This window comes from Cupressus sempervirens, chromosome 5 (genome assembly GCF_028749045.1).
Source record: "Cupressus sempervirens isolate cs-2001-9-10 chromosome 5, ASM2874904v1, whole genome shotgun sequence".
NCBI classification, from domain to species: Eukaryota; Viridiplantae; Streptophyta; class Pinopsida; order Cupressales; family Cupressaceae; genus Cupressus; species Cupressus sempervirens.
In genome coordinates, this window is record NC_143122.1 from 448,832,712 (window position 1) to 448,860,680 (window position 27,969).

Here is a 27,969-nt window from a genome sequence, read left to right on the forward strand (position 1 = left end):
ACACATGGGAAAATTGGCTAAGTCCCAAAAAGCAAAATTTTAAAACTTGTGAATTTCTTTACATGGCCATTACAAAATTTCAAAATGTGGATCATTCTTTATTTATACAATCTTACATCCTTTTATCTCTTGATTACTTATTACTCCCCCTTTAACTATACTATATTACATACTACACTCCCCCTTACTTATACATGCAATTTTCCTTACTTTGCCCCCTTACTTATACATACAATTTTCCTTACTTTGCTCTCCCTTTGACTCAATGACAAAGGTGAGCCAAAAACTACATACAATGATCATTTTTTTTGTTTTTACTGCTACCTTCTTCTGTTTATGTTGATGAATTATGCAACAATGCAATACAACTAGTAAAGGTGCTCTTTAGGATTGCTAACCCTTTATTCCATGTTGCCTTCACTGAGTTTGAAACTGTTAAAAGTACACATAATACATAAGATGTTATCTCAGTAGATTGAAAATTTGTGTAGCTAAATTGCTCGTAGGATGTCTTTGCTTTCAGATAATCCTCTAGTTGCCTCTGAACTGTATCAATCTTTAGTGATAAGTGTTCTGTCAACAAAGAAAATATCTACAAAGTTTTCTCTCTATTGTTTTCTAATATCCTTCTCTCATTACGTAGCTTGCGGATCCTATGTTCCATCTAGATGTATTTGTCTTCTTCAATTCACTTATTATAGACTTTATCTCATCTTCCTTTGCCTTTATTTGTCCATTAAAGGTGCTTGTATATTCATGTGCTAGTGCACATTTCTCGTAAATTGTCTTTCCTTCATGTATGCAACCTTGCAATTTTTTGATGCATGTGCCAAGATCCACCAAATCATCTTTGACATTCTAACATACTTTTACAAAAATATTTGCATTATGTTATGCTTGGGCCTTTATTGTTGCTACTTTTGTCAATGTCTGTAAGTGGCTTTCAAATTCTTCTAGCACTCTTATAGCCTTCTTATGGTATTTGCTTCATTAATCTAGATACTTATTAAACTTTCCATCCTTTCTGTCATCTTCTCAAGAATTTCTTGAGTTCCTTTTATGCCTTTTCCTTTGTCAACTATCCTACTAGTAGTTAAAATAGATAATTGTTTGAGCATTTCCAACTTAGGGTCTTCTGTTGATTCAAATGGTGTGGTGCTCATTATGTTTTCCATCAAATCTGTAAAGATGACTTTGAGGAACTTGGTGATTTTTAGCTTGTCTCTTTGATACGAGTAACTAGTTGCAATTGTGAACTTTGACTAATTCCTTGTTCACTGCTCACATTCTTTGTTGTTGTCAGATTTTCCTCCTTATCTTTTTCTTTTTCTCTTTCCACATCCTTCCTTTCATCTTCTTTGTCTTCTTCTCCATTCTCAAAGCTTGTATACCCTACCAAATTGTCAACAATAGGGCGATAGTCCTTAAAAGGATCTGTTGTTGTGTCAATAATTATGCTTGTGTTATCGATACTCAGTTTCTTTTCCAGTTGTGATCTAAGGGGCCTATAATGTTGGTGCTTTTGTCTTTGTCATCTTTGTGTCCTATGTTGCTACTACTATTGTAGGATCTAATGAATTTGTTTCTCTCCTTGGTACTATCATTTCTTCTTTAGATGAAGATATTATTTTGTCTTTTGAAGTTTTTGGCACTTCAGTGTTCTTCATCTCTGTCATTACCTTAACTATTTCTTGCTCAGTTTATTTATTAACCTCTTCATAATTACCTCCAATTATAAGAATGTCTCTTGTCTTGTTTCATAACAAAGATTTAATGCTCCTCATTATCCTCTCCAAGTGATCATCATTTTCAAGTTTACAAAGCTTGATGATCAGTCTTTCCCATATTACCTTGTCTCCCTTACTAATTATTCTCTTTCTATTTACTCACCTATCATACAAATCTTTGGGTATCTATTTTTCAATATCTACAAACTTCTTATTAGACAAGATCAAGTGTCTAATAACTATGTTCTCCAACTGAAATCTATCAATGTTGCTATACAAATCATAGTATTCGTTTAGCTATACAATATTGTCATCATCAATAATTGCACAATTCAACTTCTCAATCTTAGGCTTCCATTATTTCCTACCTTTTTTGTTGTTGTCTATATTTTATCCTTTTCTTGCTCTTCTTCCTGTCTTGTAGTCATCTGCTTAATTCTTTTGGGCCTAGGGGCTTCTGTTGCCTCTTGCTTGACTTATGCTAACCTCATAGATTTTATTTTAACTTCAACTATACTCACCTCTTCTTCTTTTTCTTCGTTGTGTTGTGTTGGTGGAGGTGGAATAACTTGTGGTTGCATTTATGCAACTATTATATATGGTGTTTTGATGATTGTTCAACAATTGTATCTCCCTTTGCTAATGGTGGTGCTATCTCTTGTGGTGTTGTTACTAATGGTGGCACATACATGATGTTTTCCTGTCCAATTTTCTTCATACCAAAAATAGTTTGTTTTACTAATGAAACCTCTCATAGAGTCATCTATTCCACCTCCATAACTTGCTTCAATGTGTTGTCAATTTTCCTCTTGACATGCTTCTCAAGCTTAGCTTGATAAGTTAGTTGCATGTTCTCTTCAAATGTCCCAAATTTGTCAAATTCTTCATCCTTTTCTGACTTAATGATAACCTTAACATATCCTTCAACTTCTTTTTTAGTTCCCTCATAACCAAGAGGGTCTACATACAACATCCTAGGCTTAATTGCCTCAACATAAGTGAAGTTTGTGTCAACCATGAAAAAATATCTTCCTTATACTTGCTGACAACTGATGGTGGAATTATCAGTCTTTATTTCATCTTAGTCTGAAATGTTTTAATGATTAACTATGCACCACTTTCAATCTTGTCAATTGGGTGCCTTTCTTACAAATATGTTATTTTCTCCATTGTGCATCTATCATTATTATTTAGTTTAGAAAGTGGCATGGAAAAACATGTAAGTGATCAAGGTTTGAAACCTAAAGTGTCCATTTCTGATTTTCTCAATTCTCTCCAAGTTCTTTATTAACTGTGCTCTCAATATCCCATACAAATTTACCTTGGTTTTCTCAATACACATTAGTGTGTTACATGAATAAATCCTATTGCCACATCGTCATCCATGAATAAACCATGGCATCCAAATTTTGATCCTCAAATGGAGTCTTTCAAAATCCCGACTTAGGTAAGGCTACCTAATCTTCCTCTTCATTTTTGGGTGAACTCTATTTTCAAGGAAACTGGTGAGGCTTTAGGGGATTTTCGTATGGTTGATCCCCAATCCTTTGAGCATTACCATTATACTTATGCTAGGATTCTAGTGGATATTGATGTTTCTAAGTGTCTCCCAACTGAACTTCTTTTAAATCATTCAAGGTGATCTTGGACTTAGTTGATTGATTATGAGGGCCTCCCTTTTAGGTGTAATAATTGTTTCAATACTGGTCATTTGGCTGCTAAGTGTGTGTACAGGAATTCTTCAAACAAATGACCCTCCTCCTGGTGGAAGGGTGTTTTGGAACAACATTATACAGTTTACAAATCTTCTCCTATGAATGGGGTTTTTGGAATAGTGTTGGGGAATGCTTCTGCTTCCAAGGTAGATGCCCAAGGTGTTAGTTCTGGTTCTCTTGGTGTAGATTCTGGCCAAGTTAACGGTGTTGTGGGTCATGTAGCAGAATCAATTCATACTGGTTCTGAGGTTGCTATGGGCAAGTTGCATGTTGTCTCTACAATCTCTGATCATGGTGCTAAATCTGGTACTCTTGTTTCATAATTTGGTCGATATAATGTGACTGTTGAATCTAGACAAAAAGGGAAAGTATCTAATTTTAGTGATAAAGTTGGATCTCAAACTACTGGTTCCAATTTGGTGGATGTTTTGAAGGCAGATTGCCCTGGTCAAAAGGATGGATGTCCGTTTGCTGTTGTTGGAACTGGTAAATAAGGTTGCAGTTCCAAATTGCAGGATGTGGTGATGGTAGATGGTCCTTGCCATAACTTGGATGATTTTCCAACTATTTTGGATTCTCAAAAGTGGTAGTCAAAGGATGCGTTGGTTGAGGAGGGATGGGTACATGTGACAACAAAAAGATCTAAAAAGACCCTTCCTCAATTTAATATGAATTTGCACTCTCATAAAAAGGGAGTGAAATCAAAATCTTAGTCCTTTCTTTTCTGGTCTAGGAGGATTCTCTAGTTGTTATGCTTTCCAGTCTGTCTTTCCAGGTTCCAGTTTTCTCTCTAGTTTCTCCTTCTAAACTTATCTGTTGGTTTCAGGTTCCTGTTTGACCTGGTTCTATTGTACTGTTGGTTTCAGGTCCATTTAAAACCTGGTAGAGCTTCATGGTATATCTTTCTTTTTGATGTAAAGGGTTTCGGGGCCCCTTCAAAACCTGCTTTTACCTTAATCTAAAATTGTGCTCTCAATATCTCACACAAATTTACCTTGGTTTTCTCAATACACATTAGTGTTTTACATGAATAAATCCTATTGCCACATCATCATCTTTGGAACTAGAACAAATCTTGGTTGTTATGATTTTGCTAAAAAATCTCACATCATCTTGTTTTATACTTTGACTTGGTGTTCTCAAGTACTGCTTTCTTAAAAAAAATCTCATTTAAAGGGATGAAGCCTTCACTACTCAAACCAATTACTTCTAGTATAATACTAGCTAAAATTTCAATCGCATTGTCTCTTTATCTAGAACTTTCCATCATGAATTCTGCTTAGGATTATCTTAGTCCATTTTTCCTTGTCAAACTAATAGTAAAAAATATATTTTACCAAGTCATTATCACCTAAATGTTCATACCCTTCCTTAAATATCATATCTTGCTTGTAAAATTTGTCAAATTCTTTTGAGATGTTTCTTTCTCCCACTATTTCAATTTTGCACCTAGTGTAATTACCAATGTCTCCTAAATATAGAGCTTTGTTTGGGGTTTGTGAAAATGTAGTTGTAGGGTCATCTTCCAAAGGAGGTGTAGGGTTTATCTTCATTTTAGGTATAGGGATGTCTTCCACATTATGAATCATGTTTCCTTCCATCTTAACTATCAAATTACTCAATTCAACTTGGCAAGATCATAAAATACCTTGAAATCACAGAATTAGGGCATGTTATGGTCACTTTCAACTTTATTTCAAACCACTTCAATTCAATCCTAAATTTTCCTTTTGTTGCTCCTTAAACCTTCATACAATCAAACAGTACATTAAAAAAATCCAATTTTGATCCTTAAACCCTTTCAAATCTGCTTCTGCATTAATTGCGCAAGTATGGAAGCATCAAAAAGTTATTTTTGTCAATCATATAACTTCTTTCTCTTTATGCATACACACATATGAAATCTAAAACTCATGCACACTTAACCATACCTTCCTTGAATCCCTTTCTACCTCATATTAACTATGAAAGTCTCAACTATTCACTTAAGGGCACAACTAACTTTCTGATGTTAATTCTTGTTAGCCATTTTTGCCCCCCCCCCCCCCCCCCCCTCTGCCCCATTCCTTTAACACCATCATCAAAATTTGATCAGTGATACCTTTCATGGTGTTAAGATTGCTCAATTGGTCAAAATCTACTAAACCCTAGATTTTCACACAATATTTTTATTTTCATATTTTTGCCAAGAGTTATGATCTTACGATAAAGGTTTTCATCATCCAATCATAAGCTTTCATTTTCCCTCTCCCAATGTTATGGTAGGCTATGGATCGTGTGATCATAAGGATCCAATCAAGGGCTCACAATCTTCAAATGGTTAGTTAATCGTAAGATTGTAGGACTGGCAAGCTATTGCAGCTATGTTGATGTTCTAATGTTATGACAAAGGAGGATCGTGTGATCGTAAAGGCTAGAAGGGAGACTCTCAACCTTACGAGGAAAAGATGATCATAAGATCATAGAGACAGGCAAGTGCTGAAGTTTTGAAAGGGTTACAATCTTACAATAAGGGGAAGATCATATAGGTGCAAGTGTTTCCAAGGCCCCAAGTTATGACAAGGGTTAAGCAGCTGGTGATCATAAGATTGTAAAGAAGATTGTGAGGGTTTTCGAAGCTATGACAAAGGAGTTAATAGTCAACATAAGATCAAGAGTCCAAGGTAGCAGTTAAGTGTTGATTGCATCGTCACAAGGGTATTTCATCGACTGAAGTCTACTCATCTCAATCGATGTGATTTCTATCGAAATGGGCTTCATGGTTTAAGTTGTGAAAGTCAAATAGGCCATAGTCAACTTAGTTTAGTGCAACTTTACAAGTAGTTAAGGTCAACCCAGAGTTAAAATTAAAGTGGTGAAGTTGCAAAGGCTTTTCAGTGCATGGTCGTACAGTTAAATCTTAAAATCAAAGTTTAGGTTTTGAGCACGTGATGAGGTGACATCTGTCATGGTGGGCTAGGCACATGGCTAAGACAACAAGTTTTTGAAGGAGTCATCTACTAGATTAAAGCAAAGGGATTCAATCGATGTACACTCCATCGAAATGGGCTTCAAGGTTAAGTTGTGATGGTGAGACAATGGAAAGAACTATAGTCAAGTGCTTTCGCATGATCACAAGAGCTTAAAAGTAAACCATGGTTTGGGCTATAAGGCCATGGATGCCTTCATCACATGTTCATAGGAGTTAATGGGTAATAATGAGTTTAGATCGCGAAGATGCGACATGATGCCATGTGGATGAGCCTGATGATGTGGTAGTTCAATGTCAGAGTGTGTTGGCACAAGGGTCAATTCTGATTGGATAGAGGTACTAACATGGGTAGCGGACTGAAGTATTTTCTCCATCGTCAGATTGAAGGTTGTCATTATGTCGCTAGCCAGACTTGCAAGGTTATTAATCATAGTGACATTATGACAAGTTGACACATAGTAGGGGTAGACTGGTTAAAAGTTGACATGTGGCATGCTCGAGAGGGATGAGAAGTCAACAAGAAATGTAGGGTCATATTTTGAGTGATTTTTATGTATTGATCAATAAAACATGTGTATATTTATTTGATATGTCTCATTTAAAGTTGTTAATCATGGTTCACGCTACTAAATGACGATCTTCTCTATTTGCATTGTCATTGGAGGTTAAGCTTAACCCACAAGTAGTGTAGCAAAGTCATGAATCTCACTGTTCGCATAGTCATGAGGTTAGAAGATTGACTCTAGTTCCAAGTTGCAATCCTGTGATTTAACATTAATCGCAAAGTCACAAACATTTGATGCCAGAGTTAGTTTCAGCTATGAAGGTGTGACTAAGGGAAAGATAATTATTTTTGCACCATCGCACTATTAGAAGGTTGTTAGTCTAAACTATGGTGATGGTGCAAAGAGTAATTTTCATGTATTTGTTGGCTCACAACAATTAGTGGAATAAAGGGAAAACAAGTTGTGAAGAAGCAATAACAGTTAATAAGATGTAGATTGTGGTTTCTTAGGGTTAAAGAATTAACCAAAAAAAGGTGGTGAAGTCACAGATAGAGGGAAGTCAACAATAAACATAAAGATAGGAGGTTGAGCAGGGTGGTAGAAAGCTGAAAGACTATTGGTCTATGTGGCGGAAGTTGTATATGTTTGACTTGTTGATATATCTGATTTGGTGTGTTGAGAACAAAGCAGGCAACTCTTTAATGGTGAATCAATCTTCTGATCATTTTCTACCACTTTTTATGATCTCCATGCATAATAAACATTAAGGAAAATCCTCTCATTGCTTGGTTATCCATTTACCTAGTCAAAATGATAATGGCCATCATTTCTATCTTCTCAGGGCTCTGTTTAGTGAAAGATATGATTTTCCTGCATCAGGATGTGTACTTAAATCAGATCTTCCCTAGATTTGTAGTGATTGTTCTTTACAACTTTAATGGTAGTAGTTGAGCTAAGCCTTAGGGCAAAAGCTATCTTAGTTATGCTTGAACTATAAAAGCAAATTTTGTGACTCTTCCAAGGGTCAACCAAATTTTCTCTGATTCTATAACAATAGTATTCCATGCTCTGTTATTGTAATTTCCTTTTGACTATAAATGAATGTAATTCTTTGTTGTACCTCATTTTCCCATCAATATTAGTGCAAAATCTTCTTGCCTCTATTGATGTTTTGTTTTCATTCTTCAATATGCATGACAATATCTACTTTTGTTTCTTGGATGTTACAGAGTGAAGTTCCTTCCTTGTAGCATCTCATTTGGTTCTTGATCTACACGTGATCATTGACATAATGAAAAGGGTGAATCAATGTAACTTGAGATTATATTGATGAGTAGTGCATTGTTAAGTAGAGATAAGGCTGAACAAACTATTAGGTGCATCACCCCCTTTAGATTAGATTAGGTAGTTTGATTTCATGCATATCCTTCTCTCTTTTCCTCTCAAGAGTAGTTAGGTGCATCCTGATTGTAAGGAAGCTGACCTTATCTAGAGATTTGACCTCAGAGCACAAGTCCCACACTTGAAGGTCATTTTCATGTTACACGAGGTTACTTGAGAAGTAGTACCTTAGGTAAGGGTGCAGACTTTTGTGTCAATAATTCCTTTGGTTAATTGTGAAATAAGTTTCTTAAATAGATAAGGATTGGTTAGCAATAATTACTAACTTCATAATTTTTGAGGCATGGCTTGCAGAGGGGGAGTGGGAATAGGAGTAGGAATTGGAGAGATAAAAAATTTGAATTCTGCAATAGGCGGTTCTATCCAGGATGGTGTAGAGAAGGGATCAGGGGCCTGCTAGGAGGAGGATGACTAGAGGAATAAAACTTCCTCTAGGAATGAGGTCCTACATGAACCAAGGAAGGAACCAGGGAAGGATGTATTGAGATCTGGTTGGACTATGTCGGGCCGACACTTAGCTCCGCTAGTCCTCGATGCAAGTTCAAATGGTCATTGGTTTTCTCTCTTTGGTATCAAACCCACAGGTAAGTCTTCCTTCCCAAAGATAAAGGATTTCTCGGACAAAGTAAAGGGACAATATGCTATAGAGATTCTTGATGAGATTTTAGACTATAATATTGCAACAATGGCCTCCTCTCTAGTTGGGAAGTTCATTGGACTGAGGCACAATGTAGACATAGTGAGGACCTATGCTATAAATAAATGGGACTTGAAAGGTCACATGGAGATTGCAGCTATGGCTAAGGGTTTCCTCTCCTTCAAGTTATCATGCATGGAAGATCTCACAAGGATCCTTTGCATAGGGTCTTGGTCCTTTGGCCATTCTACTCTTGCTTTGCAGAAATGGACATCAAAGCTAGATCTAAATGATTATTTCTTTGTTCAAGCTCCTATTTGGGTTCACCTTCCTGAACTTCCAATGGAGTTTTGGTATGAAGATGTTTTTTATGGCATAGCTAAATCTTTTAGGGAGCTTCTATCCATTGACCCCATAATAGTGTCAAGAAGTCAATTAACATATGCCTAGATCTGTATTGGGGTTAGTGAGGACAGTGACATGCTAGAGGTGGTGTATCTCCACTCTAAATTGGGTACACATATTTAGAAGCTAGACTTTGAAAGCATCCCTTTTGTGTGCTTCCATTGTAAGAAAGCAAGCCATGTGGCTAAGTTATGCCCTAAGTTTTAGGAGGAAAAAGTCAGGAAATAATTACAGAATAAGAATAAGGCCAAGGGAATTCCCAAAGATAAAATTAAGAATACCAATAAGGGAGAGAATGTTTGGAGACAAAAAGAATCTATAAATCATGAAGGAGGGCTCGAGCAACAACAAGAGGACTTGGTGGGAGCCCAATCCTTGGCTGTTATTGTGGTTCAAGGGGCTAATTTTGGAGGTATCTCTACTAACAAAGTTGTTGGTCATAAGCGAATATGAGGAAAATGCTAACTAGCTAATTTCAAATCCAAGAGAGGAAAACTCCAAGGAGGATCTTTTATTTGGGGAGTTAGTGATTGCAAGCATTGATCTTGAAGTAGCAACAAATATATCTCAAGTTCTTGATTCCTAGGCTCTAGCAGGGTGTGAGGAGGATGCTCAATTGATAGTCCCTCCCCTACGGAAGCTAGTTTCAATCTTAGCCAGGAGGTGGCATCTCTTGGAAAGGTTTTAAGAGTAGTGGAAATGGTTAGATCCTTGTTGCTAGTTCAATTAAATAGAATGAAGGCTTTGTTTGCGAGCTGTATAGATGAGCGACAGGGGGAATATACTACAATCAGAAAGAAAAAGAAGAGTAGAGACCCTTCTTTAGTTTCTCTAGCTACAACAAGAAGTAGAGTGAAAGAAGATGTTGGAGCAAAGTCTAAAACCCCTGGGAGGAACAGTCACAGTCAAAACAAGAAAGAGGAGACTAGAAGGAGTCTAGCATATGGGAGCCAAAAGACCATCTAAGAGGCCTTCTTAGCAAAGAAGAAATGAAATTCATATCCTAGACCATACATGGGCTAAACAAAACTCACTAACAAGAGGTAATAAGAAATATGATTAGGGATCATAGACCAAATTTTATGCTTATTCAAGAAACCAAAATGAAAAAGGAGACCATGGAGAGAATCTCTTTCAGTAGGAGCATGGAGGGGTTTGCTACAAATTTTGATGGGACCTCGAGGGGTCTGATTACCCTCTACAAGTCTAACTTTTTCAAGTCCCAATTCTTATGCGGTGAAGGTAATATTATCCTCATTTAAGTCCTTAACATCAAATATAATGAATTATGGTATCTTTTGAATGTCTACACTTCTAATTCCAAGAATAGTAGGAGGAACTATTGGGTTAAAATTATAGATATTTTATCAAGATTCCAAGTGGTAAATTGCATCATTATGGGGGAGTTCAATACACCCTTAAGGGATGACAAGAAATTGGGGGGTCTACCTCTGGATGTAGACAGCAGGTAGGACCTTTTAGACTTTATCAATGATTTGGCATTGCTAGATTTTGATCTTCAGGGAGGCTTCTTCACCTAGTCTAATAGGGGAATGGGCAAAGATTGCATTCAAGTACAGCTCCATAGGGCTCTCATATCTTTAGATTGGATGAATTCCAACTATTACAATCTATCTTTAATGGCTCAGACAGGATCAGATCACTCTCCTATTTCTCCCACTTTGGACCCCATTGCCATTAAACATAACTTCCCCTTTAGATTTGAAAGAATGTGGACTTCCCACCTAGACATTTCCCTTTGTATCTCAGACTGGTGGAATATCCACATAGAGGGTATTGCCATGTTCAAGGTGGCCAAGAAGTTGAAAAATATCAAGAAGTGGAATAAATCAAATTTTGGTAACATTTCCAATCCAGAGCAAAGATCTTAGAGGACCTCAACATTATATAGGGTGTTATTCAGGAGGAGGGATATAATGAAGCAAAGCTAGAGGAGGAAATTTTTATTCTTACTGAGGAGGCTTATTGGAAACAGAGATCAAGAGTTGTTTGGTTAAAAGAGGAGGCTTCCTGGAAACAAAGATCGAGACTTGTTTGGTTAAAAGAGGGGGACCAAAACACTAGATTCTTCCATATCTCTACTATGAAACATAGAGTTCATAACATAATCAGTAGTATCAAACTTGGGGGATGTTGTTTTGAGGAAGAAAATGATATTGCTATTGAGGCCATCTATTTCTTCACTAATCTTCTGTCGAGAGATCTTAATCTTGTGGAAGAAGATCAACATGATATTATTTTGAACATCTTGGCTTTGATCCAGCCAAAAACATAACTCAATGATTGAGGCATTCTTTCTCCTTTGGAAGTTGAGAGCAGGCAATTTTCTCCCTTACCGTGGACAAGTCTTTGGGCCTGGATTGTTTCCCTACTTTCTTCTGTCAAATGTTTTGGGAAGTGGTCCATCAGGATGTTATCAAAGTGGTTCAAGAGTTTTTTGGAGCTAAAAATTTGCTCAAGGAGGTGAATGCTACCTTTTTAATGCTTATCCCTAAAGTGTCTGGGGTGGACTCCATGGATCTTTTCAAACCTATCAGCCTCTGCAACTCTTTCTATAAGATCATTTCTAAAGTTTTGGCTAATTGGATTATCAAGATCCTCCCTATTATTATTGCTCCTCAATAGTCTGCTTTTGTTCCGAGGAGACAAATCCTAGATTCATGACTATTTATGAAGTCATCCACTCTTTGGAAGAAAGAAAGGGAGAAGGCTTTTCCTTCAAGCTCGACCTTTCCAAGGCTTATGATCGAGTGGACTAGTATTTTGTTCTCAAGGTTCTTAGAGCTTTTGGGTTTAATTCTAAGGTTATGAAGCTTATTAACCAACTGATCTCTACTACCTCTCTGACAGTTTTGATCAATGGTTCAACATTGGCATTCTTCAAACCCTCAAGGGGGTTAAGGCAAGGTGATCTCATTTCGCCCATTCTTTACATCATTTTGGTTGAGTGTTTGGGAAAGATGATTTCAACCAATAGAATTTATGGAGCCCTAAAAGGAATCAAGCCTTCTTTTGGTCCCCTAGTCTTCTCTCATCAACAATTCGTAGATGACACTTTTCTTTTCCTTTTTTTTGGTGGTGGGGGGGAAGCCCCGGTTAGGGAAGCTAGGGTGGTCAAAAAGATTTTAAGTTCATACTCTAGGGGCTTGGGGTAGCTTATCAATTGGAGCAAGAGTTATGTTTTCTTCATCAATACCCCAGCTATGAGATAGAGGAAGATAATTGATATTCTGGGATGTGACATGAGCAGTCTTCCTTCGATCTATTTGGGTCTCCCCATGGGCATCCTTCCCCTTGAATATTTGTGGACAAGTCTTAATGATAGGGTTAATAAGAAATTGGTTGGCTGGAAGGGAATCACCCTTAGCCAAGCTAGCAAAATTTACTTAGCCAAAACAAAAAATCTTCCTACCTATGCGCTGAGCCTTTTTGGGATACCCTTCAAGTATGCTAACAATTTGGAGAAGATCTAGAGGAATTTTCTATGGTCTAGTTTAGAAGACCATAAGAGACTTCCCCTCATTGCTTGGGACAATGTGTACCTCTCCAAACACTATGGGGGTTTGGGGATAAGGAAACTGAGACCTTTTAATAAAGCTCTCCAAGCTAAATAGATTTGGAGAATTTTTTCTAGTAAGGGGGATTAGTGAGACATCATGGAAGAAAAATACCTTCAAAGCCCTTCCATAAGATACTTGTTCAATGATGGAACCATACCTAATGGCTCAAATATATGGAATTGCATGCTTAAAGCCAGAGAAACTACTAACATCAAGGCGAAATGGAGTGTTGGTAATGGTAGGGACACCCTATTCTAGTAGGACAACTGGTTGTTCCAGGGGCCTCTCCTCAATTTTCCTAGTTTTGATAGATGGGAAAATACTTGCATTTAGAGGTTTGGAAGATATGTCAGTGACTACAGATAATTCCATGATTGGAGAGACCTTTCTTTAATCTCCGAGGATCTTAAACCTTTGATGACTATCCTTCAATTTGTGGTTTTAAATGATGATCAGGACCAGTTAGTGTAGGAGAATACTTCTAGTGGAACTTACTTGGTGGCTTCTAGGTACCAATCTTAGATGAGGCAAGATTCCAAACCTGAATGGGATAAGGCTTGGTACCCTAGTTTTATTTCTAAAATCAACATATTCTTTTAGCTTTTCCTCTAGAATAGGGTCCTCATGATTAGCAATCTCAATAAAAGGGGTCTCTTTATTTCTAATAGGTGCATTCTATGCAAAAACTAGATAGAGCCTATGGACCACCTGTTTATTCATTGTTTTTTCATGAGAGAGGTGTGGTCTATTTTCAGTTGAGGTTTTGGTTTGGACTGGTGTGATCCTGCCTCGACTATTGAATTTTTCATGCAACGAGATGACTCTTGGAAGGGTTCTTGTCTTCAAGCCATCAATAAATGGTCCCTACCCGACTTTGGTTGGGGAATATGGAAAAAAACACAATAATTGTATCTTTAGGGATGCCAACCTTCCTGCCAAGGTAGTGTTGGGTAAAATTCTAAACACCCTTTTGGAAAATTACATGTTTTACAAAGGATCTAACCCATTTGCATGAGATACAAGAAGTAGTAGTGTCTCTTAGAAAAGAAGAAAGGATTGCCAATGGTCTTTACCCTTGGAGAGGTGGCACAAAGCAAATTTTGATGGGGCAGCTAAAGGTAATCTAAGAGAAGCGGGTAGTGGTGGGGTGATAAGAAATTGTCATGGGTATGACATAGCGATAGTTACCTTCCCTCTGGGGCAACAAACTAATCACTTTGCTTAGGCTTGTGTTGCCCTTCATACCACTAAGCTGGCTAAAGATATTGGTGTTAAATTCCTCTGGCTAGAGGGGGACTTTAATAACATCATAAAATGCCTTAGAGGTGATCATCCTCCATCCTAATCGATCAAGAATATGATGGAAGAAACCAAAAAAATCTTTCCTACTTTCAAAAGGGTCTACGTGTCACATGAATATAGAGAGGCCAATTTGATTGCTTACTAGATGGCTAATGAGATGGTCAGAAGGGACACGTCATATAGGTGGATTTGTGCTAACGATATTTTGGCAATAGCTAAAAATATAATAGAGATTGAGAGAATCCAGGGGAGGACGCAAAGTATTAAGAGTAATGATGAAAGGTAATGTTGTCAAACCCACTTTTAAATCAATGAAATCTTGGCATGGGGGGAACACGAGTAATATTAATTGGGAGGCTTTTTGGCATGCTTTCTAGGCGATTGGTAATTTTAATATCTATTGCATTCCCAAGGAAAAAAGTTAACTTTTGTTTTGGAGAGACTTATCAGAGTTTTGTTCTTCACTCTCGAAGATTGTAGAGAGTTGTTTGAAGCTTAACATCCACATGGTGAGTGAAAGGCATCATAGAGAGTTAGAGGACAAAGAAACAAAATGGAAAAGGAGGTCGAAGGTTTGGGAGAAATTGAGGGAAGGAGGCATCTCAAATTTTATACATAAATTACATGGCTGGAATCCTAATAATATTGATCTTATGGTCAAGTCTTGGAAAGATGGGAAAGTGAAGATTGATGGTATTGATATTTAGGTCAATGAAGGTGTTATTGCAGAGGTTACTAATTCCCCTTTCGAGGGCATAAAATTCTTTAGGGATAAGAAAGTTTCCCTCAATGTTGTGAAAGACTTTGCCAAGAATGCCAAGGAGATGAAAGATTTGGTGAAGACGGGAGCATACTATGAACCTGCTTCCATTAAGAAACTTTGGAGGTTTGTTCTTAGGGTGATTATCTCTTACATAATACTAGACACAAGGTATGATAGAGTCCATACCCATAACTTTTTCATCCTTAACCACTTCAGGTATGGAATGAAAATCTCCATCCCCTACTATCTTTTCTTCTTTGTTAATAAGAGTATCATGGGATATAAGAACAAAGAGTATGCTAATCTAACATTCCATGAGGGCCTACTGTTACTAATTTATGAGCATTTTAAGGCTCAAACCTGCAATAGAGCCATTTCCCATAAAGTAGAGTCCTAAGAGAACACAAAAAGCTCCTATCTCCCATCAAACACTAAGGACATGTTGGGCTTCATTCAGACGATGATGAGGAGGTGGCCAAGATTATCAAGGATTTGGGCAAAAATAAGAAGAAAAAGGTCGAGAAGGGCTCAAGGGGTAAAAGTATTAAGTCAGAGGTAAATTTAGCAAAGGACTATAATGATGAGGATGAGGGGATGGATATAGAGGAGGAGAATAGTGTGAAAGAGGTGGGAACCAACAAGGTCCCAGTTTATAGGAAGGTGGATAGCCTTGCCAAAAAGAGAAGGGGAATTGATATGGAAGTTGATAAGAGATCTCTCTCAATGCTCAAGAGGAGATTAATGAGGATCATGGCTCAGAAAAACTACATGTACTCTCGGTGTGAAGGGTAGGAAAACAATATGGTGAAACTTTGAAACTTGAACAAAAAAAAATGGGCCTGGTGAGAGAAACTATATAGCCTAAGGTATTGGAGGGAACTGATGGTAGAATCCATTTGGAGGAACTCATTGATCTGACTATGGTGATCCTTAGTGACAATGTCAGGGAGGTAGGGATGAATCTCCTTAACAATACTTGAAATAGTAGGGTGGATAATTTCTAGTCTATCAAGTGGACTTGCCATGAAATGGAAGAGATAAAGAACAGGTTGCAGGGGTAGAAAAGGAAGGAAGGGGAAGACGGGACTGAAAGAATTAGCATCCTAGATTGAAGTGTAACTAAGATGGAAAAAAGAATGGATAGGATGGAGAACTCTCTCCATAGCTCTACTAACCAGAGCCTCAGTATTATCAAAGGCCTAAATGATCATATAAAATAATTGCATACGATGATGAAGGTTAGAAAAGGGGTGAAAGATGACATAAACAATGAGGAAAATAGGGTTACTAAAGAGGATGTCAACCCCATGGATGAGAGCCAGAGCATCAAAACGAGATCAGACAAGAGGAAGAGGGATAGGGAGGACTCTCCAGATGACATTCAACTGATGATTGTAGCGGCTAAGACCATGGAAAAGTTGGAGTTCAAGGCTATGGAGTTGGTCAAAGAAACAGTGCCCTAATTGGTTCTCTTGGCTTTTCTATTTTTTTTCTTTGGTTTTTGTTGTATATTAGGCATGCTTGCTCCCAAATGAGGCAGTATTTTTGTATGATTGGTTATGGTGGCTTATTATGGCCTATTGTTTTTTGTTGTTTTGTTTCATGCTCTGGACTTTAAGTCGGTTATTTTTTGTTTACTGTTGGGTTTTAGGCATTTGTTAAAACCTGTTATACTTAATAAAAAATAATTACTAACTTCATCTTGTTTTCAGGTGTTCCACTTGATTGTTTTCTACGACAACATATGAATTTGTTGGATCCTTAGCTCTAACAAATGTCTCATTAAGATCTTCTACATGCTCTTTCACATTTGCTTTTTTACTGTTGTTGTTGTTCTCATTTCATCTAATATGGTTCATATTTCTTCTAAATTTAGGGTTTCTCATGTTATTTGGCATTCTCACATTGTTCATTCATCAAAATATTATTGTATGCCCTAGTTGTTGCAAATTTGACATGCTATCACATTGTTTCCATATCTAGGTTTTGACTAATCGATCTGTAATATGCAATCTATAGAAATATGTCCAAAGTTGTTACACTTATAACACATGATACCATTTCTTACAATAGTGGTTCCTCTAATAGGTCTATTATTTGCAGGTTAGTACCTCTAAATATTCTACCATTATTATTGTTAAATCTAGGTTTCCTACATTCACTAGCTTTATGTCCAAAACTATAACATTTATAACAATAACCATAAATAGGGTTAGTATCCTTACCTATACAATCCTTCGTTCTATGACCAACTTCATTGCATGCATAACAGTTTCCAGTAAATTACCTTCTTACTTCTTTAGCTAAATCATTAGATTGACTTGACTCAACCTTGTTCTAATCTTCTTCTGGCTCAAATTGTTGGATCACAAGATCTGGTTCCTTAGTAGCTTGAAATATCTTAGATGATTCTGTTGGAAATATATGGTAGATTAGATTACTAAGAGGGGAAGGGTGAATTGGGAACCAATAAAACTTTTAACTTAATTCACCAATTAATCCTTCATCTATTATGTAGATCTAATTGCATGCATGAATAACTGAAAGCAATAAAGCATTCATAATACTTAAAACAATATTTGGTAACCCAAAAACCTTCCAAATAGAAAGTAAAACTAGGGTGGGGATGATACCCACAAGCTTTATGACTGTAGTATAAAGTTGGCCTGTTAAGGCTTATAATTGATCACTTCTGGTGATCTACCCTATTGGGAGCAATAAAGACTATTAGGTCCACCTTGTAAAAGGATTTACAACCATATAATAAAGTATGGACTATGTCAAGAGATTTGGAAAAAGACTATTAAGTCTACCCTATTAAAGGATTTAACTTATGCACCTGTTAGGATGAAGTAGTGGCTTATCTCTGATCTTCAACTTGGTTTGCTGAATGAGATTCCTTTGAATAACAATGATCACCTGGATATGATAGATAAGTCTTTGCTTTTTCTTATACTGCTTCTAGCCTTCTTCTAATTTGCACTGATTCTTCTTCTTCTAACTTTCATTCATGTTTGTATATGATAAGATACATTACATATATCAATCCACTTAATTACCTACTAGAGTCAGCTACAATACCAAATTCAATGATCTTCATTAAGTCGACTGCTATTGTAACTCAAGCTCTAAAGACAAATCAATGATGTTTTGACACTCAACAGACTTTGGCACTCAATTTATGTTGAAGCTTGGTCCGTACTGATCACTTGGAGTAGCAGGAACTCGATCAATGTTGGATGACTCAATGAACACTAAAGAACTCAGTAGAAATTGAATTACTTAGTTGACACTGCATAGCTTGGTCGACACTATCTTGATTTACATCACTAATGCTACAAGCTCAGTAGACACTGATAAGTTCAGGTAACACTACAGAGCTTGGTTAACACTACAACCTTCATCACTTATATTGGAAAGCTTGGTAGACTCTCCAACACTCAAATAATAGTACACTTTGCTCAAGAAGCTCGGTAGACATTGTAAAGCTCAAAAGATACTATATTATGGCTCAGATGCTCGATAAACACTATGAAGCTCAACATGAATTGTACTCTAACTGATTAGCTCGATAGAAATTGAAACACTTGGTATACACTACTAACACTATGATAAGCTCGGTAGCAACTGTAGAGCTCAGTAGCAATGTAACCAACTAACTAAGTGTTAAGTCACTAATAGACAAATGATTTGACCATAACGTCAACAATCTCCCCATTTTTCATTAGTGACAAAATTAATTATCATACCAAAAATATGAATATTCAAAATACAAGTCAAAACTCTCCTATCAGCAATCTGGGTCTTCAACTCAGTTTTGATTGATGTCTATTGTTGTGGCTCAGTAACCTCTGACTCTATTTGTTTTTTTAAAATTGTTTTTGTAAATGTATTTTCTGCTATGTATATGCATCATTCATACTATACATGTATTTCCTCACTTGTATATATACATTCACCCTTTACATTTATCATATACATACGATATACAATCCCCCTTGATTTTACCACAAATGCTAAAATGCAAAATTACAAGGTTACACCAAAATGTGAAAGGAAATCACTGTGTACCTTCAAAAGTATGGACATTGTCTTGTCCTAGTTCTCTTGCAATAATTTTGAGCTGTGCAAAGCAATTCACACCTTAGTTGATGGCTCCATCATGTAATCAACTATGGAGAAATTGTTGCCATGGATCAATGTGTTTGCATGTGCAATATGTTTTTGCATTGCATCCATGTTGGGAAGGATCATGCCCTACATCTCTGCTAGTGTAGCCCCAATCCTAGCTTCTTCCCTCAACAATTCAACCTAGAGATTTGTTAAGTACTCAATTTCACAAAATGTGCAAAATTGCAACTAGGATCAATTGACAATTGATGTGCACTTGCCTTCATGTGAGCATCTATCTTTGATAACTTATGCTTAATTTCCTTAGTGAAAATTAATGCCACTTAAATTTACAAACAAAGCAACAACATTATTTACATAAAATTCAAATGAAACAAGAATAGTAGATAATTCTACTTGGTCAATAGCTATCCTCTATGCCACTTTCTCCAAAACTTTGTTTTCAAACTTTCTTTCTACCCTTTGCAGAAGTTTATCTTGACCATTCAGTTCCTCATTATACCTGTGAACAATGTCAACAAGTTGGTCCAAAATTGGTTGTTTCTCATCAACCTCAATCCTAAGTGCATCAACAAATATGCCTTTTATATCCTCAAGCACTTGGTTCCTTTGGTTTCTTTCAGCTCTTAGTTTTTGTTGCCTTGCTCTTTTCTTCAAGAGCTCACCAAGGGTATCCATTTCATCAAGAGTGAGGTTAGAGGTATCTCGATTTGAAATAATAATAATATCCTCATCCAGGTTAATTTCTTCAATAGAGTCTTCTACCTCTTTACCCTTTTCCTCATGAATAATAGAAGGAACAATTTCCTTTGCTTCACTCAAAACTTTATTAACCTCAACTATCATTGCACTTGCAATGGTAGAAACAATAGTAGTGTTACCAATTTTCACCTCCTTCTACAAATTGGTAGAACTAGTTGACAAGTCTCATAAACCAAGGGTGGTAGCCATGTCTACGTCCTTTGGACTATTCATTTATTACCATGCATACTTGAAAATGATACATAAAAACCTTAGTCATATTTCTTATATTCTCAAGTCTTCAAATCTTTTATATTTCATGTTATATCCTTATGAAGATTTCAAGTTGTGACCTTGTGACTACCTTCCATCACTTTGTCATTCTGATTTATGCCTTAATCGCAAGATGGGTTGCAATAGCATGAAATGATCAAGTCCACAATTTGTGTAGATTCATAGTAGTTAGAGCTAATATTCAGATATAGGTTGTGAGGCTACAAAATTAGTTGGTCACTTCATCAGAAGGAGTTAAGCTTAATCTAGAGTCAGGGCTGCAAAACTACGAATTTCTTTGAGCACATGTTAGCAAGGTTAAATGCTTAACCTCAGATTCAGGTTGCAAGCATGTGATGAGCTGACACCTATCACAGTGAGCCCCTCTTTGGTTCCACAAAAGTTCAAGATTAATGATTTCACATGTTCACATAGAGTTAAGGGTAACCATGGTTCAAGCTATGAAGCAACAGAATGCTCAGTGCACATCTTCACATGGTTACAAGTCAAACCCCAGTTCTAGGTTGTGAGGGAGTGACAAGTGAAAATTTATCTTAGTGGGCCCTAATTCATGTTCTCTTCATCATATCATCATAGGGGTCCAAAGACGATCAATTTTGAAGGAGTTTCTCATTGAATGAAAATAGATCTATTAGATCGATGTGTTTCCATCAAAATATGCTTCAAAGTTAAGTTGCAAAGTCAAATAATTCAGTCAAAGTTTAGTATTCCACATCTTCACATACCATTAAGGTTTAACTATCAGGAGGGTTGCGAGGTTGCGATGGTAGTCAATTTTATGGTCTTTGCATCTTCACTTATAATTAATTTTAATCCAATGCTATGGTTGCGATGATGTGATCCCCTTTGTCCGCAGCTTCACAGAGGTAAAAGATGGGTTAAGGGTTAGTGTTGCGAGGCTAAGATGACACCTAGTCTCAAGTTGTGAACATGTGAGAAGTTCATTTGTAGTTAAAGGTTTATGCCTTTGCATCTTCCCTGGGAGTCAATGCTAAACCATGGTTAAGGAAAAAATGGTGCGAATGTTTTGTTCGCTCATTCGCAGGGTTAGTTAATGAGTTAAGGCAACAAGTTGCAATGATGCAAATGATAATCAAGCAGTTAAGTTTATAGGCATTCGCAACATCACAAAGGATTGAAATGCTAAGTCTTAAATGACTACGAGGGTGCGAGAAAGCTAATTGATGATCATCGCAGGGTTACAATAGTTATGAACTAAAGTGTTTTCAGGCTGTGATGTTGCGATATGAGCATGAAATAGTTAAGCTAGCTACTGGCGCAACGTCACACATCCTCAACTGTGTTCATGTCTGGTGGTCTTGATAGAGCAATAAAGGTGAGGATAGTTGTGTTGCAGCCTCACATGGTTAATGAAGAGATGAGCCTTGACTGCGATGACGATGTGAGATGGTTGATTCTGTGATGTTCACAAGGTTGCAATAGTTAAAGGGGTGCAAAATAGTAATGAAGTAAAACATGAGGATGGTCGCGGTTTCACAGGGTCAAGTAGTTAAAGAAAGAAATGAGTTGTGAAGCCACAAACTAAGGTAAGGGTACATGTTAACAATAAGATAGGTGGTTGGCAAGGTGGCTGAATACTTAAATGGCATTGGGCCACGTGACAGAGGTAGAATGGTTGAATCCTATTGACTAGTTGACATGGTTGATTTGGCATGATCAAGAGCACGAAACCAATGACTCTTTAATGTCAAGAAGGTCCTTGATTACTTGCAACAAATTTTTGGGTGTTCTCCATGCCTGTTTAATGCATCACTCCTCCAATCATCACTATGGCTATCCATCTACCTGATAGAATGATCATGGTCGTCGTTCCTATCTCTTCAAAAAATAGATTTGTACACAAAGGTTGGATTTTTTGCATGTGGATGTGCTATGATCATCAATTACTATTCTCACCTGTAATTTCAACTCTACTTGGTTAGAGTATGAACTCAATGTAATACCCAGAGTTATGCATGAGCTCTATAAAAGGCAGTTGTGACTATGTTTTAGGGGTTCTAGTTTTTTGTAAAAAGTGATTCTATCATGATCTCTTAGGAGTCCTTCACACTTCTCTACATATTACTTGTAACTATTGGATGGAATGTTGTTGAACTACCTTGGAAGCTTGAATAAAGGAACAGTTCAAGGCCGTTATTGTGTTCATTTTGTAGTGTAAGTCATTGATTTGATATACTCTTGTGACTCATTATAAAGTCCCTAATTTTGTGTCTCAGTCTTTATCTACAAGTGAGGTTTGGAATCTTCATACAGGTTGCAAGTCATGACATTTTTTCTTTCTTTCAAGTTTTGTTAAACTATGAATACTATCATTCCCTTTAGCATCTTGTCAAAAGTCTATCCTCATGAACTATTTATTTATGAACATGTTTAGAGATCAATATTGTGCTAACCTTAATTGTTTTAAGAAAGTTTCCTCATGTCTACTAGACAATATTTTCATCTTAATGTTAGGTGCATCGCCCCTTTTCCTTTCAACAATTTACTTTCAAGTATCCTTCTATCCCTTTCCCTCCCAAGTTTAAATTTATGTTTAAAGAGAAAATTAGGTGAAGCATCTAAAAGGAATTGTCCTAGAACCTGAAGATTCACTCCTAATCTTTGGTACACCCACTACCTCAGGAGTGTTTCCATGTTACTCAAAGTGACCGAGTCTTAGGATCCAGTCAAGGTGCAACTTTTAGAGATAACAAGTAGAAAAAATAGAAATAGACCTCAACTAACTTGGTAGCATCCTTCTCTAAGCTGGATGGCACTAAGGCTTTGCTCAGAGAGTTAGGAAGAGAGGCCATTATCTCTACTGCTATATTTTATGCATCTGAGTCTTTGATACTCTATATTTTAGGAAGATCTCCTCCTATAGCTTCTTGAACCTCTTCATCTTTAGCATCATTTCCTTCAATATTTTCTACTTCCTCATCATCTTTTTCTACATCTTCTTCTTCATCATCCTTATCATCAATTTGCACAACTTGTTCACTAGGCTTGTGCAACCATAGATATTCTTCCATGCAATAGTGTGTATACATGAAAACCTAATATGTTGGGAGCACTCATAAATAAGAAAACATTAGTAGCATGTGCATATATCAAGATTTGAATCAAATAAAAGACCACTAACTATCTTTGTGTTTCATTGCACTAATGCAACCAATAAAAATGAGTCCCACACAACCTCTGAGCAACTCAACAAGGGAACCCAAATGGGACCTTGTTGGTATGCTCAAGATTGAGGGATGCGGATATGCTCTCCTCAAACACAACTATGATTGAATCCCAGGATAATGAAAGTATGAAAATGAAAACCTATGCTAGATGAGTGAGAAATGCTTCAAGAGGAGGCTATGGAAGAAGCTATTCTTAAAATATTCTAGGAAGTGGAGATGAATGCAAGAAAATAAACTAAATTATCAATGCAAGAAATGAAACCTAAAACAACTACCAAAGAGTTAGCAACAATGCATGAAAATCTCTAAGAAGCTCTAAGCATAAACTAGCATGACAACAATGCATATGGAGGAGATGAGATATGCTTGAGACAAGGGCTCTATTTATAGGCTTGAGGGATACCTTGAGGAGGTGGCATCTATGTGGTATCCACATAGGTGCTAAAAGGGAAACACCTGGGATAAAGGATGAGCCATGCAAAATTCAAAATAAGCTTTTATGATTTAGGTGGCTCAAGGTGTGCTCACACATGTGAACAATCTTGGGAAAAGGAGTGGGGGGACAAGGATGTAAGATTCCTTTTCAAGAAGTTAATGAAAGAGGGGCTCCTAGGGATTGAGTTGTTTACACATGTGTGAGCAACCACTTATGGGCTAAAAGGTGGTTAAAATTAATAAAGCAGATTTAGCAAGTAGTAGGCTTAGAAGGATGAGAGTGACAGGTGACAAGCTAGGTTTTAGGTGGGATTAGGATTAAATCAAATAGGATTTATTTTAATCATAGGATTAGAGAATTTAATATAGTGGAGGGAATTAAATAAATTGAAATTTATTTTAAAGGGGATTTATGGAGCACTTTGTATTAAATAAATTTAATACATGAGGGGGGAGTATTTAAATTAGATTTAAATACATTAGGGAAATGAACCTATTTAATTAAATAAGTAGAAAAATATGACAAATATAATTAATTAATATATAATCAATTATAGTATAAAGGGAAATATTTATAAATTAATATAGTGTTTTGGGACAATTTTAAGCATCTACATTTTGCCCCTCTTTGATGTGGTGTCAAGACAACATTTCATCAAAGAAACGAAAACATAGGTTGCCCTAGAGAGAAGAAAAATCCTAAGAGTTGTGTCGTAATGATGATAGGGGAGGAGGTTGCCCCCTTGCAAAAATAGAGAAAAAATAAATTTTGTGCATTTTTTGTGAAAAAGACCCAAGAAGAAAAGAAAGAGAGGGAAAAAAAGGCATAGATGAATATTTTGCATGACTCAGGGATAAACAAGGTTAGGTAGGGAAAGGGAACATGCATAATATCAAAAGGGGACCTTAGATGACCTATATAAGGCTCCAAGGGGCTCTTGGAAGATTCATTTGCACACCTAGAGAGAAAAGAACTAGAGCAAAGGATGGAAACTATTGAGAGATTATAGCTTGGAGAGCGCGTTCAAGTGCACAAGAGACCGGCTAACATGGGACCACCAATAAGTCAACTAATTGAACTTGTCAATTTTTTGATTTCACATTTAAATGACATATTTTTATGTTGGGAAAGTAGGGAAAATGGGGGTCCCAGAAGAGACGACATTCTCCACTCCATCATCTTTGAGGACGACAAAATAGGTAATTTTGTGTCTATAGAGATGACATGATTCATCCTCTCATCTTTAAAGGTAATAGGTTACATCTTGTCATCTATGTAGATGATAGAATAGGGGGAAGGAAAATCCAAAGACAATGATCTCTATTGTGTCATCTCTGAAGACAATAAATCGGGGGAAAGAATAGGGCAGAGATGATGATCTCTGTGTCATCATCTCTACAGATGCCAAAACTGTAGTCGTTGGCCATTAAACTAATGTTTGTAAAGCCGTTAGAGATGTTGATCAACTTCTCCATGGTTTGGCATCTTTGCAAATCCATGTTGATGTGTTTTTTAGTAGTGTAGGTTAAAATGATAGCCTCGACCCACTTTGTGAAGTACTTAGTGGCGACAATAATATACTTATGGCCATTTGTCGAATTTGGATATATTTGACCAACAAGATTGAAACCCTAGCAGGAAAAGGGCCATGGTGTGATGGTAGGTTGAAGGTTTTGGGCAGGAGCATATATTAAATTGCCATATTGCTGACAAGGAACACATCATTTCACAAAATGATAGGCATTAACTTCTATAGTAGGCCAATAATAACCCATTATAAGGAGCTTTTTTGCTAATGTAAGGCCACTAGAATGAGCACCACAAATTCCTTGGTGAACCTCTTCTAATTTTGTTCTAGCTTCATCTAAACTAAGACATTCGAGGAGGGTTCCATTGAAGTGTTTTCAAAAAAGTGTGTCACTTAGGATAGTGTAGCAGGCAGTACGATGGATGAAGGTTTTACTTTGATTTGTGGAAAGGGCTATGGGGATTGTTTTATGACAAAGGTAGGTGAAAATATCAGAGTACCATGGAGACTCAGGACCAAAAATCTCACACACCAACTCTAATTTAGATTGCTCATAAGCAAGAAGAAAAAGATTCTCAATAAGAAATTCACATTTGGGACTATATTCAGGCATGGCGATCATGGAGGCTATGGTAGCCATGGGATTTGTTGCTTTGTTATTTGTCCTTGATATATGTTGAAAGACTATCTCAATGAGATGTTTTTTAAGATCTTCTACCATCCGACGATACGGTGACAAATTTTCATCTTTTGTTTGATATTCATCTGTAACTTGTCTAATGACCAATTGGGAGTCCCCAAAGACAAGTAGGCTCTTAGTATTCCATCATATATCTTGATGTAGCCCTGTTACTAGTCCTTCACACTCAACTATGTTGTTTGTGTAAGGAATAAAATTTTATAAGACTTAGGGATAAGGTCTCCTTGTGATGTTGTAAGACCAGAAAATGGGTTAAAATGCATAACACACTATGAGCAAATCACAAAACTCAATAATCATACGTTAGCACCCACTAGTCTACCATGAAAGCCAAACTAATAAAGAAAGCAATAGAAACCCCCTTTTTTGTTTGTAGCTCCCATTCCTTCTTTCTTCTCCAAATGATTATAGCTCCAATTTGCCTATAGTGCACACAAGATTGAAGAAAAAAGCCTATGATATGGATAATGCCATGAGAATACTAGAAGTGTGATTTTAATGTGAGAGCAAGAAGTGTAGATGCAAAGAAGTGGGGACTCAAAGACTCAAGAATTTGGATTTTCAAGACTTAAGCATTAAGATCGAAATGAGAGAAAGAGTGTCCATTTTATAATCAACACTCAAAGTGAGAGCATTGGATTTGTCACTCGTAGATATGCGATGTGGCAAGAGATTCTTTTGAGAATCCATGACGCATATGACAAAATATGCCAATTGTGAGATTCTATGACACATGAAAGTCAAACTTGGCAAAATGTGGAAGAGAATCTATGACGCGTCATAAGACACCTCAACCCACTTAAAGCCAAGAATCTATGACGAATAAGCCAAATAGGGACATGCGTAAGAGGTAAGAATATTTGATTATGACAAATCTTAGCCAAGTGTCAAAGGAGAATCCACGAGGTGTCATATCCAAGTGTTACTATGATGCAATATTTTATGGAATATTTGAATTAAAAATCCTTTTATTCCACAAAATAAGAATTAGTAGAAAATAGAATTAATGATGGAAAATGGAACTTAGGAAATTGTAAATTTCCATGGTTTGCAGATGATGCACCGATTAATTAATAAAATTAATTAATTGAGGATGATAATTAGGAAGAATAATTAGAAAGAATAGGATTAAATTATGGGTTATTTAATCCTATAGAGAAAATTCTCAGATGATTGGCCAAATTGATTAAATGAATGCGACCGTATCCTTTGATGAAAATGTGATGATGATATAGATATCGAATAAGATGATGAAAAGGTAGACCAAAGCCATGGTCAAATTGATTGATAGATCGAAATTGATAACATGCCAAGGAAACATGACATGAATTGGTTGATATGTAATATTTAACCGACATCGTAAATGCTACAGGATTGAAATTGATTGGAAAGGTTTGATCATAATAACATCGACGGACATTGTCAATGTTATTAAAATGGTTGATGATGTCGTGATCTGACATTGAAAGCCTCCACAACATCAAAGATTGAATGACATGAATGATAGTTTGACCTAGCACTGAGAGCCATGACAGTACTAAGGTCAGATTGATAAGATTAATAGGTTGATAGGTCTCCAAGGCACTGAAAGCCACAACAATACCTAGGAGTTGGATAAATGATGATTGATTTGGGATGTTTGATATGTTTTGGGTTGATTAGGATTGATTATGAGTGATTCTAAGTTGATTTGGGGTGATTTTGAGTTGATATGAAATGGTTTTGAGTTGATTTGATACGATTCTGAGTTGACATGAAATGGTTTTGAGTTGATATGAAATTGATGTGAAAAAGGATACAAATGACAAAATATGGTCAATTTGGTCAAAAGATCAAAGTTAGTAGAATGAAAAAATGGGACAAATTAGTATGAATAAGTGATGAAATTGTAGATTCAAACCATTTTTGAGTGTCTACATTTTTCCCCTCTTTGATACAATGTG